The 19555-nt window shown below is 38.9% G+C and overlaps 1 non-coding gene across 1 annotated transcript; it reads left to right on the forward strand.

Annotated features, from left to right (window-relative positions):
- Positions 1-12346: 12346 nt before the first annotated feature.
- LOC148572467 (small nucleolar RNA R71) lies at positions 12347-12454 on the forward strand. The gene has a single exon (XR_015908547.1). It is a non-coding gene; the product is annotated as a small nucleolar RNA R71 (small nucleolar RNA).
- Positions 12455-19555: the final 7101 nt, after the last annotated feature.

A 19555-nucleotide genomic window follows, 5' to 3' on the forward strand; every position in this document is an offset into this window, starting at 1 on the left:
ATAGGAGGCTTGCTTGTGGTTGGAATCTCAACTTGTGCTCTTTTGGGGTTGTGGTTCATATTGGAAATCGGCCAAGGGGTTTCGGTTTTCTCTATGTAGTATATAATATTCATGGACACTAAGGCTAGTGACTCATAGGATAGGTTTGGATTTAAATGGTTGTTGAGTTGTTAAATGATGGTATGTGATAATTTATGATGAATTAATGATTGTTGAGTTTGATTATAATGATTGATAATGATATGACGAGGATGAATAATTTGTGAAGTTGAGAAGTGAATTATGTTGATATATGTGATATTGATGTTGATGATTGGTAATGTAGTTGGAAAAATATTAATGAGGATTGATTATAATGTGATATGTTGGTGTTGAGGTTGAGGATGATGAAATGTGGAGGAAAATGTAGTAAGATTGGTGTAATATGATCCAAAGGGTAGATTTTGATGAAAATGGAGTTTGAAATGGTTTGGTATGGTTTTGGTTGTGTTTCACAAGCAATTGTGGAAATTGTGAATTTTGGTAAAAAGGAAATTTGGTGAAATTTGTCTAATCATAACTTTTGCCTCGATTTTCAAAATTGATTGAAAGTTATTTAGAATTAAAGTTTATTGAAAACTTTTCGAATCGATATAAAGTTTGTAAAAAATTTGGAATTTTGTAGAGGAAGTTATGATCATTCAAAGATTGGTGTAAAAATCTGAAATTTTGCAAAGTTGTAGAATTTTGTGATTTCTGGTATGTGCGCACGCACAGCCCTGTGCGTAGGCAAACCCATGCAAAATTTTAGACCTGTGCGCACGTACAGACCTGTGCACACGCACAGGCAGGGAAAGGCGTGCTGTTTGCAGTGTTAGCACAGCTTGTGCGTGCACACACCAATGAGGATTTGCACCCTGTGCGCACGCACACGTTGGGAAGGTCAGTCTGTTGGGGGCGCTAGCACGCATTGTGCGAGTGAACAGAATTGTAAAATTTGGTACCTGTGCGTACGCACACCCCTGTGCGTATGCACACGTTTTAAAACTTCTCTTGGGCGTGCGCACGCACACCTCTGTGCGGACGCACACGCCCTGTTCCTCAATTTTAAGTTTGTTTTCAACTATTTCACCTTCCCTACAAGATTTTAAGCTTCTAAGACACCATCTTAAGACTTTTGGGCTTAATTTTGAGTATGAGAACGTGGGATATAACCTGAGAGTTTTAGCTGATATTATTATGAAAATTAGAGAACAAAGACTTAGGTTTCTGGTGTACTGAGGATGGGTCTGGTGGAATGAGAAGGGAGAAAGATATATGAAAAGAGAAACTGATGATGGTTATTACAAGCTAGTTGGATGTTGAATGAAAGTGTGCCAGGCACTATATCCTTGGAATGTTGAGAATTTATAACTGAAAGTGGAATTGAGATAAGAAATGGTGATGTTTGGTGATAATTTGAGGTGAATGGGCTTGCTAGATATGGAAAGTGTGCTAGGCACTATATCCTTGGAATGATTTATGATGAAGTATATGTTGTTGTTGATTTTCTTATCTGCCGCAAGAGTGTGCCAGGCACTATATCCTCGGAACGAAAGCGTGCCAGGCGCTATATCCTCGAAAGTGGCAGAAAAGGTGACATCTGAAAGGATGTGTCGGGTTGGCATTCATAGACCGACAAGTGATATCACGAGCCAATAGAATAGACATTCATCATATGCATCTTTTATGTGCTTGTTTGCTTTGATTATTTGAGTTTGCCTAATTGTATAATATGCCTACTTGCTTCTTGAATTAATTGTTATATATTTGAATATTACCTGTGTTTTCCTTGCTTGTATTATCTGTGTTTGTCTGGTTTTTGAGGAGGTTCGGAAGGCGGTGGTGATGGGATCGCATGGAGGATACGTTGGAGAAGGCTGTGGGACAGCGGTGTTTGGTTAGAATAGAAACCCCCTAAGATAGAGTACCCTATTCATTTATAACGAGAATTATATATATGCTCTATTGTTTTGGTATGCCTAAGTTGAATTCATGTGATGGATATGAAGTTTAGGATTGCCTTTGGCATCCCGGGGTCTTATATCCTACATCACTGCGCACTGTTACCATACTGAGAACTTTCGGTTCTCATACCATATTTCTGTTGTGTTTTTCTGATGCAGGTCGCAGCCCACCCCAGTGAGCTGCTTGGATGGTGACAGAAGCGGAGGATCCGGATACCTTTTTAGTATTTTTTATTTATTTTGTTGTACATCCCTCACCTTTGTATTTTGTTCTAGCCTAGAGGCTTGTATTTGAGAGAACAAAACTTGTATAAGCTGTTTTTACTATCTGGTTCCGTATATCTGTATATGGCTAGCCGGCTTAAACTCTGTGAGCTGTGGCTAGATTCTTATGATACTATATACTATTATATTTTAATATAATTATATCTATTTCTTGTGCTTTAAGTAGTAGTTTCGTTAGTATATTTTGCGCTTTTTTAAATCATGTTTTAGAGCTATATCCTTCATCGAGCTTCTAGATTATACTATTCTTTCTATATATTATATGTATGAGTTTAGAACTGTCGTAATCTCTGGTTAACCTCTGCTTTACGGTGCGAGGTAAAGCTTAGGCTAATTAGGGTGTTACATTTAGTGGTATCAGAGCGGTTTGTCCTCGTGAGCCTGAGGGATGGACCGATTGTGTTTCATTGCATACTCTGGGTGTCATTTTCTTTGATTCTATTAGGTTATCTGCTTGATATTGCATAGCATTCTTGTTTGTGAGTGCCTATTTGGGATAATTGAAGCACTAGGCTTTTGATATTGAGACTGATCACCTTAATATCGATTGTTTGGTGTAGACAGGAACCCTAATGGCCCCTCGCGGACGAGGTCGTACACGTTCACGAGAGAGTAGAAACGAGCAACCGGCCGACAATCATGCCGAATTCATGGCGGCCATGGCTAATCTTGAGAACACCATGGGGGCTACCGCTGCTGCGACTCTACAAGCTGTGCAGAGGTTAGGTCAACCGGCAGGAAATGGAAACAGGAATGGTGAAGGAGATGCAAATGACAATGCTGAAGGGAACGACGATAGTGTGGGAGGTGCTCCGATAACCTTGGTGACGTTTCTCAAGGTTCATCCGCCAAGTTTCAGAGGATCGACCAATCCCACGGAAGCGGATAACTGGTTCCAGGCTATGGAGCGCGCGCTGCAAGCACAGCATGTCCCGAATAACCACTACGTGGAGTTTGCTGCTTATCAACTTCGGGAAGAGGCACAGTGTTGGTGGTAAGCAGAATTTCGCTTACTACAGCTTCAGAACGCCGATGTTCCTTGGGATGTATCCAAACGGCCTTCTACAAGAAGTACTTTCCTGAGTCTGTAAGGGAAGCGAAGGAGATGGAACTTATGCAGCTGAAGCAAGGTTCATTATCTATGGTGGACTACACCAGCCGATTTGAGGAGCTCTGTAGGTTCTCTAGGGCGTGTCAGGGTGCCTTGGAGACCTATGAAAGTTGGAAGTGTATCAAGTATCAAAGGGGCTTGAAGGACGACATCATGACTGCTGTGGCTCCTATAGAGATTCGGATTTTCTCCGATCTGGTGAACAAGGCAAGAGTGATTGAGGAATACGCAAAGACAGTAGCCTCGTCAAGGGACACTCATGGAGGAAACACTAGTAGAGAACGTGACGATTACCTTGGACAAAGGGGACAAAACTTCAAGAGAGATGTACATACTCCTCAGCATCTGCTAGGTCAAGGGAACTTCAGAAGAGACAACAATTCCCAGTTTCACCATATGAGGGGGAGACGCCTGTGTTATGCTTGTGGACTACCTGGGCACCTAGCCAAGAACTGCCGTTGTAAGCGAAGCCAGATCATGGGTCAGAATCAACAGTCCGGCCGTGCGCTTACCTTGGATACACGTGATGCGACAGGGTTGGATCCTCTGACGAGAGGTAAGCGTATGCTTTGAGTATTATATTGCCTGGGCTTGAGGATAGCTTGGTTCTATCTTTTGCAAAGCTGTCGTTATGATTACAAGAGCTTATGGTTTTGTTTGAAGTAAACCATGGATTACGAGGATTCTAGTGGCAGTAGTCGAGGATTTCGGATTTGTGATGACGAACGATTAGAGTGACGCAGTGAAAGTGTGCCGAATAGCATTTTCGAGGGCAAAAATCTTTTTAAGGAGGGGAGGATGTAAGAACCGGAGTTTTCACGAATAAAATAATGTAAATGCCCAAATTAGGTTCCAGAAAGTTAGAATGAGAATTTGGAGATTTAAATATGATTTTTGGACTTAATAGGTCTTTCCGAGTCAGAAAATGCGTTTTTTGCAAAAAAAAATCGTGAAAAACCACGAACCGGCAGTTGAACCGATTGAACCGGTTTAAGTCTGTCCGGTACTGTGCGAGAAAAAGTGAAAATAGTCGAAAACCTTAGAAAAATATTAGAAATGGAAAACCGGACATTAGTGTTAAAGGTCTGGCCCAAAGTTGGGCCGAACGGGCTAAAACACGCTAACGGGTTGGACCAGGCCCAAGTTGGGCTCAAGACCAACATATATAAGGGTTCATTAAATGAACCCATTCAACACACCACTCTCCTAACTCACACACACCAGCTGAGAAAGAAAGGAAGGAGAAGAGAAAAGAGCATTATTCACTTCTCACTTCAATCCGCGATATCTCGAGCTACGGTGCTCCGATTCGCGTGCCGTCAACGAGTACGCGAAGCTCTTGCCGAGCCCGTCATTTTTATTTAAGTTTTGTGGTAAGTCTCTTGAGTTTCCGTGCCCATTTTTCATGCCCTTGTGAGTTTCAAGTTTTAGGATTTGGCTTTGAGTGAAATCTTGTGTTTTGGGTGTTTAGGTACACTCCAGCACTTGATTGCTTATGGTTTTGGCTTCCAAAACTGTTGGGCAAGGTAAGAGCTCTTGAAACCCTTGTGATTTTATGATTATGTTGAGCCCTAGATTGTTTAGTGATGATTTGTGTGTATATAGCTTGTTTATTGTGAGTTTGGAGCTTATTGGTGCTTATTGGAGTCAGATAAGAGGCCTGCTTGTGGTTGGAAGCTCAACTTGTGCTCTTTTGGGGTTGTGGTTCATATTAGAAATTGGCCAAGGTATGGTTTCAATTTTCTCTATGTAGTATATAATATTCATGGACACTTAGGCTAGTGACTCATAGGATAGGTTTGGATTTAAATGGTTGTGATGAGGATGAATAGTTTGTGAAGTTGAAAAGTGAATTATGTTGATATATGTGATATTGATGTTGATGGTTGGTAATGTAATTGGGAAAATGTTAATGAGGATTGATTATAATGTGATATGTTGGTATTGAGGTTGAGGATGATGAAATATGGAGAAAAATGTAGTAAGATAGGTGTAATATGATCCAAAGGGTAGATTTTGATGAAAATGGAGTCTGAAATAGTTTGGTATGGTTTTGGTTATGTTTCACAAGCAATTGTGGAAATTGTGAATTTTGGTAAAAAAGGAAATTTTGGTGAAATTTGTCTGATCATAACTTTTGCCTCAATTTTCAAAATTGATTGAAAGTTGTTTAGAATTAAATTTTATTGAAAACTCTTTGAATTGATATAAAGTTTGTAAAATTTGGAATTTTGTAGAGGAAGTTATGATCATTCAAAGATTGGTGTAAAAATCTGAAATTCTGCAAAGTTATAGAATTTTGTAATTTCTGGTATGTGCGCACGCACAGCCCTGTGCATAGTCACACCCCTGCAAAATTTTAAACCTGTGCGCAAGCACAGACCTGTGCGTACGCACAGGCAAGGAAAGGCGTGCTGTTTGCAGCGTTAGCACAGCTTGTGCGCGCACACACCAATGAGGATTTGCAACCTGTGCGTACGCACAGTGGTGCACGAAATTGTGATCATCAATGGTGCCAACAACTTGATACGCACAATTGTAATCTCAACTCTTTATCACAACTCCGCACAACTAACCAGCAAGTGCACTGGGTCGTCCAAGTAATAAACCTTACGTGAGTAAGGGTCGATCCCACGGAGACTGTCGACTTGAAGCAAGCTATGGTCACCTTGTAAATCTCAGTCAGGCGAATTCAAATGGTTATGGAGAATTGATAATTAAAATATGAATAAAACATAAAATAAAGATAGAGATACTTATATAATTCATTGGTAGGAATTTCAGATAAGTGTATGAAGATGCTTTGTTCCTTCTGAACCTCTGCTTTCCTATTGCCTTCTTCCAATCATTCATACTCCTTTCCATTGCAAGCTTTATGTTGGGCATCACCATTGTCAATGGCTACTTCCCGTTCTCTCAGTGAAAATGTTCCAAATGCGCTGTCACCGCACGGCTAATCATCTGTCGGTTCTCGATCATGTTGGAATAGGATCCATTGATCCTTTTGCGTCTGTCACACGCCCAACACTCGCGAGTTTGAAGCTCGTCACAGTCATCCCTTCCCAAATCCTACTCGGAATACCATAGACAAGGTTTAGACTTTCCGGATCTCAGGAATGGCCGCCAATAATTCTAGCCTATACCACGAAGGTTCTAATCTTAGATTAGAAACCCAAGAGATACACATTCAAGCTTGATTGCATGTAGAACGGAAGTGGTTGTCAGGCACGCGTTCATAGGTGAGAATGGTGATGAGTGTCACGGATCATCACATTCATCATGTTAAAGAATGAATGGATATCTTAGAACAGAAATAGGCTTGAGTTGAATAGAAAAACAATAGTACTTTGCATTAATTCATGAGGAACAGCAGAGCTCCACACCTTAATCTATGGTGTGTAGAAACTCCACCGTTGAAAATACAAAAGTGATAATAGTCTAAGCATGGCCGAATGGCCAGCCTCAAAGGTCTAAGGACGAAACGTCCAAAGATTGATGAAAATACAATAGCAAAAGGTCCTATTTATAGAAAACTAGTAACCTAGGGTTTACAAAAATGAGTAAATGATGCAGAAATCTTCTTCCGGGCCCACTTGGTGTGTGCTTGGGCTGAGCATTGAAGCTTTCATGTGTAGAGACTTTTCTTGGAGTTAAACGCCAGCTTTTGTGCCAGTTTGGGCGTTTAACTCCAGCTTTTATGCCAGTTCTGGCGTTTTGACACCAGAATTTCTATGCTGACTTGGAACGCCAGTTTGGGCCATCAAATCTCGAGCAAATTATAAACTATTATATATTGTTGGAAAGCCCAAGATGTCTAATTTCCAACGCAATTGAGAGAGCGCCAATTGGACTTCTGTATCTCCAGAAAATCCACTTCGAGTGCATAGAGGTCAGAATCCAACAACATCTGCAGTCCTTTTTCAGCCTCTGAATCAGATTTTTGCTCAAATCCCTCAATTTCAGCCAGAAAATACCTGGAATCATAGAAAAACACACAAACTCATAGTAAAGTCTAGAAATATGATTTTTATTTAAAAACTAATAAAAACATAATAAAAACTAACTAAAATATACTAAAAACAATGCCAAAAAGCGTATAAATTATCCGCTCATCACAACACCAAACCTAAATTGTTGCTTATCCCCAAGCAACTGAAAATCAAATAGGATAAAAAAAAGAAGAGAATATACAATGAATTTCAAAAACATCTATGAAGATCAGTCTTAATTAGATGAGCGGGGCTTTTAGCTTTTTGCTTCTGAACAGTTTTGGCATCTCACTTTTATCCCTTGAAGTTCAGAATGATTGGCATCTATAGGAACTCAGAATTCAGATAGTGTTATTGATTCTCCTAGTTCAGTATGTTGATTCTTGAACACAGCTACTTTATGAGTCTTGGCCGTGACCCTAAGCATTTTGTTTTCCAGTATTACCACCGGATACATAAATGCCACAGACACATAACTGGGTGAACCTTTTCAGATTGTGACTCAGCTTTGCTAGAGTCCCCAATTAGAGGTGTCCAGAGCTCTTAAGCACACTCTTTTTGCTTTGGACCACGACTTTAACCGCTCAGTCTCAAGTTTTCACTTGACACCTTCACGCCACAAGCACATGGTTAGGGACAGCTTGGTTTAGCCACTTAGGCCAAGATTTTATTCCTGTGGGCCCTCCTATCCACTGATGCTCAAAGCCTTGGATCCTTTTTATTTTACCCTTGCCTTTTGGTTTAAAGGGCTATTGGCTTTTTCTGCTTGCTTTTTCTTTTTCTTTATTTCTCTCTTTTTTTTAATTTTTTTCTGCAAGCTTTTCACTGCTTTTTCTTGCTTCAAGAATCATTTTTATGATTTTTCAGATTATCAAATAACATTTCTCCTTTTTCATCATTCTTTCAAGAGCCAACAATTTTAACATTCATGAACAACAAATTAAAAAATATGCACTATTCAAGCATTCATTCAGAAAGATAAAAGTATTGCCACCACATTAAAATAACTAAACTGTTTTAAAATTCGAAATTCATGCACTTCTTTTTCTTTTTCAATTAAAAACATTTTTCATTTAAGAAAGGTGATGGATTCATATTCATAGCTTTAAGGCATAGACACTTAGACACTAGTGATCATGTAATAAAGACACAAATATAAATAAACATAAAGCATAAAAATTTGAAAAACAAAAAATAAAGAACAAGGAAATTAAAGAACAGGTCCACCTTAGTGATGGTGGCTTGTTCTTCCTCTTGAAGATCTTATGGAGTGCTTGAGCTCCTCAATATTTCTTTCTTGCCTTTGTTGCTCCTCTCTCATAACTCTTTGGTCTTCTCTAATTTCATGGAGGAGGATAGAATGCTCTTGGTGCTCCATCCTTAGTTGTCCCATGTTGGAACTTAATTCTCCCACGGAGGTGTTGATTTGCTCCCAATAGTTTTATGGAGGAAAATGCATCCCTTGAGGTATCTCAGGAATTTCATGATGAGGAATTTTCTTATGCTTTTATCCATGAGTGGGATCTCTTGTTTGCTCTATCCTTTTTTTAGTGATGGGCTTGCCCTCATCAATGAGGATGTCTTCCTCTATGTCAATTCCAGCTGAATTGCAAAGGTGACAAATAAGATGAGGGAAGGCTAACCTTGACAAAGTAGAGGACTTGTCCGCCACCTTGTAGAGTTCTAGGGATATAACCTCATGAACTTCTATTTCCTCTCCAATCATGATGCTATGGATCATGATAGCCCAGTCTATAGTAACTTCAGACCGGTTGCTAGTGGGAATGATTGAGTGTTGGATGAACTCCAACCATCCCCTAGCCACGGGCTTGAGGTCATGCCTTCTTAGTTGAACCGGCTTTCCTCTTGAATCTTTCTTCCATTAAGCACCCTCTTCACAAATGTCTATGAGGACTTGGTCCAACCTTTGATCAAAGTTGACCTTTCTAATGTAGGGGTGTGCATCTCCTTGCATCATTGGCAAGTTGAATGCCAACCTTACATTTTTCGGACTGAAATCTAAGTATTTTCCCCGAACCATTGTAAGCCAATTCTTTGGGTCCGGGTTCACACTTTGATCATGGTTCTTGGTGATCCATGCATTGGCATAGAACTCTTGAACCATTAAGATCCCGACTTGTTGAATGGGGTTGGTGAGAATTTCCCAACCTCTTCTTCGAATCTCATATCGGATCTTCGGATATTCACCCTTTTTGAGCTTGAAAGGGACCTCGGGGATCACTTTCTTCTTGGCCACAACTTCATAGAAGTGGTCTTGATGCACTTTTGAGATGAATCTCTCCATCTCCCATGACTCGGAGGTGGAAGCTTTTGCCTTCCCTTTTCTCTTTCTAGAGGTTTCTCCGGCCTTAGGTGCCATAAATGGTTATGGAAAAATAAAAAGCAACGCTTTTACCATACCAAACTTAGAAGGTTTGCTCGTCCTCGAGAAAAAGAAGAAATAAGACAGTAGAGGAAGAAGAAATAGAGGAGATGGAGCGGGGTTAGTGTTTCGGCCAAGGGGGAGAAGTAGTGTTTTAAGATGTGTGAAAATGAAGGAGTGAAGATGGGTTTATATAGGAGTGGGGAGAGGGTTTGGGTTCGGCCATGTATGGGTGGGTTTGGGAGGGAAAGTGGTTTGAATTTGAATGGTGAGGTAGGTGGGGTTTATGATGGATGGATGTGGATTGGTGAAGGGTTTATGGAGAAGAGGGGAGGATTTGATAGGTGAGGGATTTTTGGGGAAGAGGTATTGAGGTGATTGGTGAAGGGTATTTGGGAAAGAGTATTATGAAAAGGTGTGAAGAAGAGAGAGAGTGTGTTGAGGTTGGTGGGGATCCTGTGGGGTCCACAGATCCTGAGGTGTCAAGGATTTCTCATCCCTGCACCAATTAGGCATGCAAAACGCCCCTTGCTGCCAATTCTGGTGTTAAACGCCAGGTTGCTGCCCATTTCTGGCGTTTAACGCCAGCTTCTTGCCCTTTTTCTAGCGTTAAACGCCAGTCTAGTGCCCATTTCTGGTGTTAAACGCCCAGAATGGTGCCAGACTGGGCGTTTAACGCCCATTCTGCTGCCTTTACTGGCGTTTAAATGCCAGTAGGCTTCTCCTCCAAGGTGTGCTATTTTTTATTCTGTTTTTCAGTTTGTTTTTGCTTTTTCAATTATTTTTGTGACTTCACATGATCATCTACCTATAGAAAACATAAAATAACAATGGAAAATAGAAATTTAACATAGATAAGTAAAATTGGGTGCCTCCCAACAAGCGCTTCTTTGATGTCAGTAGCTTGACAGTGGGCTCTCATGGAGCCTCACAGATACTCAGAGCATGATGATGGCCTCTTAACACCAAACTTAGAGTTTGGTTGTGGCCTCCCATCACCAAACTTAGAGTTTGAATGTGGGGGTTTTGTTTGACTCTGTATTGAGAGAAGCTTTTCGTGCTTCCTCTCCATTGTTACAGAGGGAGATCCTTGAGCTTTAAACACAAGGGAGTCCTCATTCACTTGAAGGACCAATTCTCCTCTATCAACATCAATCACAACTCTTACTGTGGCTAGGAAGGGTCTGCCAAGGATTATGGATTCATCCATACACTTCCTAGTATCTAGGATTATGAAATTATAGGGATGTAGTGGTCTTCAACCTTTACCAATACATCCTCTACAAAGTCCATAAGCTTATTTTCTTGAATTGTCTGACATCTCTAGTAAGATTCTTGCAGCTTGTACCTCAAGGATTCCTAGCTTCTCCATTACAGAGAGAGGCATGAGGTTTATGCTTGACCCTAGGTCACACAGAGCCTTCTCAAAGGTCATGATGCCTATGGTACAAGGTATTGAGAACTTTTCAGGATCTTGTCTCTTCAGAGGTAATTTCTGCCTAGTCAAGTCATCCAGTTCTTTGGTGAGAAAGGGGGGTTCATCCTCCCAGGTCTCATTACCAAATAGCTTGGCATTTAGCTTCATGATTGCTCCAAGGTACTTAACAACTTGTTCTTCAGTAACAACTTCATCCTCTTCAGAGGAAGAATATTCATCAGAGCTCATGAATGGCAAAAGTAAATTCAATGGAATCTCTATGGTCTCAGTGTGAGCCTCAGATTCCCATGGTTCCTCATTAGGGAACTCCTTGGAGGTCAGTGGACGTCCATTGAGGTCTTCCTCAGTGGAGATCACCGCCTCTTCCTCCTCTCCAGGTTCGGCCGTGTGGGTCATGTTGATGGCCTTGCACTCTCATTTTGGATTCTCTTTTGTATTGCTTGGAAGAGTACTAGGAGGGAGTTTAGTAACTTTCTTGCTCAACTGACCCACTTGTGCCTCCAAATTTCTAATGGAGGATATTGTTTCAGTCATGAAACTTTGAGTGGTTTTAATTAGATCAGAGACTACAATTGCTAAGTCAGAGTGGCTCTGCTTAGAATTCTCTGTCTGTTGCTGAGAAGATGATGGAAAAGGCTTGCTATTGCTAAACCTATTTCTTCCACCATTATTGTTGTTGAAGCCTTGTTGAGGCCTCTGTTGATCCTTCCATGAGAGATTTGGATGATTTCTCCATGAAGGATTATAGGTATTTCCATAGGGTTCTCCCATGTAATTTACCTCTTCCATTGTTGGGTTCTCAGGATCATAAGCTTCTTCTTCAGATGAAGCTTCTTTGGTATTGCCTGTTGTTGCTTGCATTCCAGATAGACTTTGAGAAATCATATTGACTTGTTGAGTCAATATTTTGTTCTGAGCCAATATGGCATTCAGAGTATCAATCTCAATAACTCCTTTCTTCTGATTTGTCCCATTATTCATAGGATTCCTTTCAGAAGTGTACATGAATTGGTTATTTGCAACCATTTCAATGAGTTCTTGAGCTTCTGCATACGTCTTCTTCAGATGAAGAGATCCTCCAGCAGAGCTATCCAATGACATCTTGGACAGTTCAGATAGACCATCATAGAAGATACCTATGATGCTCCATTCTGAAAGCATGTTAGAAGGACACCTTCTGATCAATTGTTTGTATCTTTCCCAAGCTTCATAAAGGGATTCACCTTCCTTCTGTCTGAAGATTTGGACTTCCACTCTAAGCTTGCTCAATTTTTGAGGTGGGAAGAATTTTTCCAAGAAGGAATTGACTAGCTTTTCCCAAGAGTTCAGGCTTTCTTTAGGTTGTGAATCCAACCATATTCTAGCTCTGTCTCTTATAGCAAAGGGAAAAAGCATAAGCTTGTAGACTTCGGGATCAACCCCATTGGTCTTGACAGTGTCACAGATTTGCAAGAATTCAGCTAAGAACTGATGAGGATCTTCCAATGGAAGTCCATGAAACTTGTAATTCTGTTGCATCAGAGAAACTACTTGAGGCTTAAGCTCAAAGTTGTTTGCTCCAATGGCAGGGATTGAGATGCTTCTCCCATAGAAGTCAGGAGTAGGTGCAGTAAAGTCACCAAGCACCTTCCTTGCATTGTTGGCATTGTTGTTGTTTTTTGCTGCCATGTCTTCTTCTTGTTTGAAAAGTTCTGTTAGGTCCTCTATAGAGAGTTGTACTTTAGCTTTTCTTAGCTTTCTCTTCAACGTCCTTTCAGGTTCAGGATCAGCTTCAACAAGAATGCCCTTGTCCTTGCTCCTGCTCATATGAAAATAGAGGAGAAGAAAATATGGAATCCTCTATGTCACAGTATAGAGATTCCTTGAGGTGTCAGAGGAAAAGAAGAATAGAAGGAGAAGGTAGAAAAGAGAGAATTCAAACTTATCAAGAGGAATAGAGTTCGAATTGTACATTGAGGAGCAATGTTAGTCCATAAATAGAAAGATGTGAGAAGAGGGGAAGAATTTTCGAAAATAAAGTAAAAAGATTTTGAAATACTTAAAAGAAATTTTTAAAATTTGGTAAATAATTTTCGAAAACTAAGATTGGGAAAGAAATTAAGTGATTTTTGAAAAAGATTTTGAAATTAGAAATAAAAAAGATATGACTGAAAATTAATTTTGAAAAAGATGTGATTGAAAAGATATGATTGAGAAGATATGATTGAGAATCAAATTAAAAAGAGAAAGTTTTTTTAAAATTAAAGTTGATTACTTGACCAACAAGAAATTAAAAGATATGATTCTAGAATTAAAACTTTTGATCCTTTCTTAATAGGCAAGTAATAACTTGAAAATTTTGAATCAAATTACTAATTGTAGCAAGGATTTTCGAAAATAATAATAATTAAAAAAATGGAAAGAAATTGTTTTTGAAAAGATATGATTTGAAAAAAAATTTGATTTTGAAAAATTATGAAAATTTGAAAAAGATTTGAATTAAAAACAAAATCTTCCCTCTAGTGTCCTCCTGGCGTTAAACGCCTAGAATGGCATCCATTCTGGCGTTTAATGCCCAAAATGCTACATTTTGGGCGTTTAACGCCCAGCCAGGTACCCTGGCTAGCGTTTAAACGCCAGTTTTCCTTCTTCACTGGGCGTTTTGAACGCCCAGCTTTTTCTGTGTGATTCCTCTGCTGAATGTTTTGAATCTTCAATTCTCTGTGTTATTGACTTGAAAATACACAATTTTGAAAATTTTTTTTGAAGTTTTAATGATGAGACACAATAATAGAAAGGATGCAACTAAGATCAAATAAACAATGCATGAAAGACACCAAACTTAGAAGTTTGTATACTAAGGACCATAACAAATTGAAAATGCATATGAGAAACAACAAAAGACACAAAATAAGAGAAATTAAAGATCAGAGCTATGGAATTATCAAGAACAGCTTGAAGATCAATGAAGAACATATTACATATATTCGAAAAAATGCAAGAAGAAGAAAGACATGCAATTGACACCAAACTTAAAATAAACACTAAACTCAAACAAGAAACACAAAAGTTTTTTGGTTTTTATGATTTTATAAATTTTTTTTTGTATTTTTTTTCAAAAATTATATGGAAAAGAAAATAAAGAGATTCAAAATTTTTAATGAGAATTCCAGAAATCATTGCAATGTTAGTCTAAAACTCCGGTCCAGGAATTAGACATGGCTTACTAGCCAGCCAAGCTTTCAGTGAAAGCTTCGGTCCAAAACACTAGACATGGCCAATGGCCAGCCAAGCTTTAGCAGATCATTACTTTCAACAGCAAAATTGATAGAAATCAACAAGCTTTTGTGATGATAAGTTGAAACCTCGGTCCAAAAGATTAGACATGGCTTCACAGCCAGCCAGACTTCAACAGATCATCATGAAACTCTAGAATTCATTCTTAAAAACTCTGAAGAACAGAATAGAAAATTTTTTTTTTGTATTTTTGAAAATTTTTTTCGAAATTAAAAAGTAAAAAGCTTAAACATAAAATAAAATTACCTAATCTAAGCAACAAGATGAACCGTCAGTTGTCCAAATTCGAATAATCCCCGGCAATGGCGCCAAAAACTTGGTGCACGAAATTGTGATCATCAATGGCGCCAATGTAACACCCTCACTATCAGAAGTCACGCTTCCGGCTGCGCTACTCTGATAGCAAGAAGTATTACGACTACTTTACATATTAAATACTAAAATAGGAGCCTAAGACTCGACACTGTATCGCTAATTTCTTTGAACATCGGAAGTAAATGCTTTATCTTAAAAAAAACAAACAAGCAGGCATAGATTCATATACAAGACTCTTTACATAATAACTCAATATATTATACATATAAAACATACAGTTCCTATCCCTCTTACAACTTGTAATAACAAAGACGAGGTAAGAAAATAATCTAAATAACACAACAGCATATAAACCAAACGCAGTATAACTCTTCTTAATACTTCTTCATCCAGTTCCTGAAAAGGTAAAGCTGTAGGGGGTGAGAACCTAACCACACGGTCTCACCATGGAATTTCAAAGTTGTCATAAGAAGATATTTAATAAGAAAACTGTTCTCAAGCTCAGTGATTATCATTGCTTTATGAATCTTTTAAAACCCATAGGAAATCGTTCAAAAACTTTTTCAAAGAAATAATGTTTGATCTTCAGAAATTCAAAACATTTTCTTTCTTATAAGAAAATCTCAATCAGAAACCAACCACGCAATCAAACAACACAGTCATCAATTCAGCACCAAAGTTTATTCTCAAATGTAGCACGCCAGGACAAACACAAGCAAGACAGACAAGGAAAGCACAAGTAGGTAGCAGTTACAGCAAATAGTTCAAGTAACAGTTAAGAACAGTTTAGCAATTAGGCAAACTAAAACAAGTTCAAACCCAAGCAAAACATACAAATGCATATGATGCATGCCTGTCCTATGGCTGATGAGGCTCATCTGTCGGTTATCCAGCCAACCCGACAAGTCTGAATTGTCCTTAGACCGTCCCCCGACGTGCATCCCCAAGAGTCTATGCATAGCTTTTTCTCAAATAATCAATATTTCTCAATGGGGGTAACATTCCCGGGAATTTATATAGTGCCCGGTCACACTTACGTCGTAGGGTCAACAGAGTATCGAGTTTTCAACCTGGTACACATGGTGGCAAGCCACGGCACTTAATCCAGGGAACCTCGTATCTCATATATTTCAAATTCATAAGCCATATAAATAATTCATTCATCATTCATCAATATCTAAGCCATTTTCAATATCATAATCATTCGTCAATCCATATCCCATTTCCAAATTCATTCAAAAATCATATTTCAAAATCAATCCTCATCATCCTTCTTTCCGTTTCGTTCACTAACAATTCTCAATCCAAAACATAACTTTTTTCTTTGATAAGTGAAGTAATCTTAAATCATATAATGCTTAAAATTAAACCTTTTAAAATAACTACTTCAAATGAAACTTCTAATTTTATAAAATTTCGGCAGCATCTCCTCTAACTCGGATTCTGCCACCCTTTTCGGGTCCCATCCAAATATTTCTCAAACCTTTTCCAAACCTCAATCATTTTCCAAGATTCAGCTAGTTCCAATATCAAATTATTTTCAAAGCGAATCAGTGCCCATAATAAATCTCTTTTTAAAATCGAACCAGCTCAAATACTAAATCATTTATAAAGTCACTAACTCAAAATTAAACCATTTCCAAAGCCAATTCCTTTACATCATCAAAATAGCTTCAAAACCAAGAAAAGCCATTTTTCATAATAGTCAACTAAATAACCTTTCAAACTAATTTCTTTTCAGCAATCCCAAACTACTCAAGCAATCAGTCATTCAGTCCAGCAAACAACCACATTTAGAAGACAATTATAATCACAGGCATATGTTCTCTCACACTAATATCTATTTATCACAACTCTGTAATATAAATTAGATTTTAAGAAAAATCCCTACCTTGACTCGTTCGAAACCATAACTTAAAACGCGTCAACGAAACCATTTCTCTTAACCCGAAACCAACAGCAACCACAAACTCAGTCCCTGATCACTTTCGCAGCACTCACAGCAACTTAAGAGCGACATGCGACGCTCAAAACACGACCCTACGTTACCAAAACCTCACAGTTTATAACCAAATATAACAGAATACTAACACGGGTTTCCAAAACATAAATACTTACCGAACTAATAAAAAGAAACAGCGGCGGTCGCTGAACCAGTTTGGCGGTAGCTCCGGCAGCCACCTCGAACGGCAGCGACGACCAGAACTCCAGCAACGGCGATTGAAACAAACATACAGCGATGATTAAGCTCCCGAAAATTCAAAGGAAACGAAAACCAACTTAAAACCTTACTGGCAGCAGATCTCAGTGGTGGCAGAGGTGTTCTCCGACGGCAGGACTCGGACAGAAGCTCCGGCAGCGGCAGATCTGGCGGCGACGGCTTCTCAACGGCAACACACCCCACGACGGAAACTCCCGCGCAGCGTCTCTCTCTCTCTCTCTTTCTCTCTCTCTCGTGAACGGCGGCGACGGCGACTCCTCGGTCCTGGTCTTCCTTGCGACGGCGATGAGTGGCGCGGTGGCAGCGGCGGTTCGCGATGGTGGCGACGAGCTGGAGCACAACGGCAGCGGCTATAGACGACAGCAAGCTCGATGACAACAGCGGCCTCTTCTCCTTCTTAGCTCGGTCCGGCAGCTCGGTGGCGGTGGCTATGGCAAGACGCGTCAGCGGCGGTCGTCTCCCTCCCTTCCTTCTTCTCCGTTCAGCCCTCTTTTCTCTCTTTCCTTTCTTTTCTCTCTGTCTCAGTATGTGTGGGTTTGTGTGTGTTACAAATGTGAAGGGATTAGGAGGGTGAGGGGGTAATGGCGGCTGCTGAAGGAAACATGGGAGGTATGGGTATGTCTGTATGTATGTGGCTGGATGGAATAATAATAATAATAATAATAATAATAATAATAATAATAATAATAATAATAATAATAATAATAATAATAATGATTAAGTCAATGGTGCAAGAAGGTTATTAATGAAGTCCGTTTCGAAAGCTACACATGATTTCTAATAAAAATTATGATATAATGTATAAATTTAAAATCTAATTTAATTCTTTAAAATTATTTTAAAAAAATATTATTTATTTTTCAATTTGCTAATTGGATTTTAATTAAGTATTCTAATTTAAAATTAAAGATAATTAGTTTTCTTTGTTTATAAAATTAAAGTATTAAATTCTAAAATCTCAATTATTTAACTAAATCGTATAAAATTCTTATTCTTTTACAACTGTTAAGCTCTATAATTTAAATATAGAAAATTATTCAATAATTATAAAATTAAGTAAAATTTCTAATTTAATTGTCAAAACTTGATTTAATTACTTCTAATAAAATAATTTTCTAAAAATAAAATATTTAATGAATAAATAAATTAAAATTAACTCATAATAATATTTTTTCCGAAAATTATGGGTCTTACAGCCAACAACTTACTACACACAATTGTAATCTCAGCTCTTTGTCACAACTCCGCACAACTAACCAGCAAGTGCACTGGGTCGTCCAAGTAATAAACCTTACGTGTGTAAGGGTCGATCCCACGGAGACTGTCGGCTTGAAGCAAGCTATGGTCACCTTGTAAATCTCAATCAGGTGGATTCAAATGGTTATGGAAAATTGATAATTAAAATATGAATAAAACATAAAATAAAGATAGAGATACTTATGTAATTCATTGGTAGGAATTTCATATAACTGTATGAAGATGCTTTGTTCCTTCTGAACCTCTGCTTTCTTATTGCCTTCTTCCAATCATTCATACTCCTTTCCATGGCAAGCTTTATGTTGGGCATCACTGTTGTCAATGGCTACTTCCCGTTCTCTCAGTGAAAATGTTCCAAATACGCTGTCACTGCACGGCTAATCATCTGTCGGTTCTCGATCATGTTGGAATAGGATCCATTGATCCTTTTGCGTCTGTCACACGCCCAACACTCGCGAGTTTGAAGCTCGTCACAGTCATCCCTTCCCAGATCCTACTCGGAATACCATAGACAAGGTTTAGACTTTCCAGATCTTAGGAATGGCCGCCAATAATTCTAGCCTATACCACGAAGGTTCTAATCTTAGATTAGAAACCCAAGAGATACACATTCAAGCTTGATTGCATGTAGAACGGAAGTGGTTGTCAGGCATGCGTTCATAGGTGAGAATGGTGATGAGTGTCACGGATCATCACATTCATCATGTTGAAGAACGAATGAATATCTTAGAACAGAAATAGGCTTGAGTTGAATAGAAAAACAATAGTACTTTGCATTAATTCATGAGGAACAGCAGAGCTCCACACCTTAATCTATGGTGTGTAGAAACTCCACCGTTGAAAATACAAAAGTGATAATAGTCTAAGCATGGCCGAATGGCCAGCTTCAAAGGTCTAAGGACTAAACGTCCAAAGATTGATGAAAATACAATTGCAAAAGGTTCTATTTACAGAAAACTAGTAACCTAGGGTTTACAGAAATGAGTAAATGATGCAGAAATCTTCTTCCGGGCCCACTTGGTGTGTGCTTGGGCTGAGCATTGATACTTTCACGTGTAGAGACTTTTCTTGGAGTTAAACGCCAGCTTTTGTGCCAGTTTAGGCGTTTAACTCCAGCTTTTATGCCAGTTCTAGCGTTTTGACACCAGAATTTCTATGCTGACTTGGAACGCCAGTTTGGGCCATCAAATCTCGGGCAAAGTATAAACTACTATATATTGCTGGAAAGCCCAGGATGTCTACTTTCTAACGCAATTGAGAGCGCGCTAATTGGGCTTCTGTAGCTCTATAAAATC

The sequence above is a fragment of the Arachis ipaensis genome, chromosome B3, assembly GCF_059453495.1.
Source record: "Arachis ipaensis isolate K30076 ecotype BB chromosome B3, ASM5945349v1, whole genome shotgun sequence".
In the NCBI taxonomy this organism is placed as follows: Eukaryota; Viridiplantae; Streptophyta; class Magnoliopsida; order Fabales; family Fabaceae; genus Arachis; species Arachis ipaensis.